Source organism: Arachis hypogaea, chromosome 13, assembly GCF_003086295.3.
Source record: "Arachis hypogaea cultivar Tifrunner chromosome 13, arahy.Tifrunner.gnm2.J5K5, whole genome shotgun sequence".
Taxonomy (NCBI): domain Eukaryota; kingdom Viridiplantae; phylum Streptophyta; class Magnoliopsida; order Fabales; family Fabaceae; genus Arachis; species Arachis hypogaea.
Window position 1 is genome coordinate 83,491,184 of NC_092048.1, and position 1,951 is coordinate 83,493,134.

Here is a 1,951-nt window from a genome sequence, read left to right on the forward strand (position 1 = left end):
TTTAAAAAAAAAAATTTTTTTTGAAAAAAAAATACTAACAATTTTCAAAAACCATTTTTCAAAAATCAGTAACTCCTTTTCAAAAATAATTTTCGAAAATTTCCTCCTTCTCTCTCATCTTATTCTATTTATTCATCTACTAACATCTCTTCCTCACATCATCACCAAATTCGAACCCCCTCCTCTATCTGTGTTCGAATTTCTTCTTCTTTTCTTCTACTAACAATAAGGAACCTCTTTACTGTGACATAGAGGATTCCTCTTCTTTTCTTTTTCTCTCCTCTTTCTTATGAGCAGGGACAGAGAAAAAGGCATTCTTGTTGAAGCTGATCCAGAACCTGAAAGGACTCTGAAGAGAAAATTAAGAGAAGCTAAATTACAACAATCCAGAGACAACTTGATTGAAAATTTCGAACAAGTAAAGGAGATGGCAGCCGAACCCAACAACAATGCAAGGAGAATGCTTGGTGACTTTACTGCACCTAATTCTAATTTACATGGAAGAAGCATCTCCATTCCTGCCATTGGAGCAAATAACTTTGAGCTGAAACCTCAATTAGTTTTTCTGATGCAGCAGAACTGCAAGTTTCATGGACTTCCATCTGAAGATCCTTTTCAGTTCTTAACTGAATTCTTGCAGATATGTGATACTGTTAAGACTAATGGAGTAGATCCTGAAGTCTACAGGCTCATGCTTTTCCCTTTTTCTGTAAGAGACAGAGCTAGATTATGGTTGGATTCTCAACCCAAAGACAGCCTGAACTCTTGGGATAAGCTGGTCACGGCTTTCTTAGCCAAGTACTTTCCTCCTCAAAAGCTGAGCAAGCTTAGAGCTGATGTTCAAACCTTCAGACAGAAAGAAGGTGAATCCCTCTATGAAGCTTGGGAAAGATACAAACAGTTGACCAAAAAGTGTCCTTCTGACATGCTTTCAGAATGGACCATCCTGGATATATTCTATGATGGTTTATCTGAGCTATCAAAGATGTCACTGGACACTTCTGCAGATGGATCCATTCACCTAAAGAAAATGCCTGCAGAAGCTCAAGAACTCATTGACATGGTTGCTAATAACCAGTTCATGTACACTTCTGAGAGGAATCCTGTGAATAATGGGACGCCTATGAAGAAGGGAGTTCTTGAAGTTGATACACTGAATGCCATATTGGCTCAGAATAAAATATTGACTCAGCAAGTCAATATGATCTCTCAGAGTCTGCATGGAATGCAAGCTGCATCCAACAGTACTCAAGAGGCTTCTTATGAAGAAGAAGCTTATGATCCTGAAAACCCTGCAATAGCAGAGGTAAATTACTTAGGTGAACCTTATGGAAACACCTATAACTCATCATGGAGAAATCATCCAAATTTCTCATGGAAGAATCAAAAGCCCCAACAAGGCTTTAATAATGGTGGAAGAAACAGGTTTAACAATAATAAACCTTATCCATCATCCACTCAGCAACAGACAGAGAACTCTAAATAAAATACTTCTAATTTAACAAACTTAGTCTCTGATCTGTCTAAGGCCACTGTAAGTTTCATGAATGAAACAAGATCTTCCATTAGAAATCTGGAAGCACAAGTGGGCCAGCTGAGTAAAAGGATCACTGAAATCCCTCCCACTACTCTCCCAAGCAATACAGAAGAGAACCCAAAAGGAGAGTGCAATGCCATTGACATAAGCACCATGGCCGAACCTGTGAGGAGAGGAGAGGACGTGAATCCCAAGGAGGAAGACCTCCTGGGACGTCCAGTGATCAATAAGGAGCTTCCCTCTGAGGAACCAAAGGACTCTGAGGCTCATCTAGAGACCATAGAGATTCCATGGAACCTCCTTATGCCCTTCCTGAGCTCTGATGAGTATTCCTCTTCTGAAGAGAATGAGGATGTTACTGAAGAGCAAACTGCCAAGTTTCTTGGTGCAATCATGAAGCTGAATGCCAAATTA

At 39.6% G+C, this 1,951-nt stretch overlaps 1 non-coding gene across 1 annotated transcript; it reads right to left on the minus strand.

Moving 5' to 3' along the window:
* Positions 1-823: 823 nt before the first annotated feature.
* Positions 824-931, minus strand: LOC112738835 (small nucleolar RNA R71). Its single transcript, XR_003169790.1, has one exon. It is a non-coding gene; the product is annotated as a small nucleolar RNA R71 (small nucleolar RNA).
* Positions 932-1,951: the final 1,020 nt, after the last annotated feature.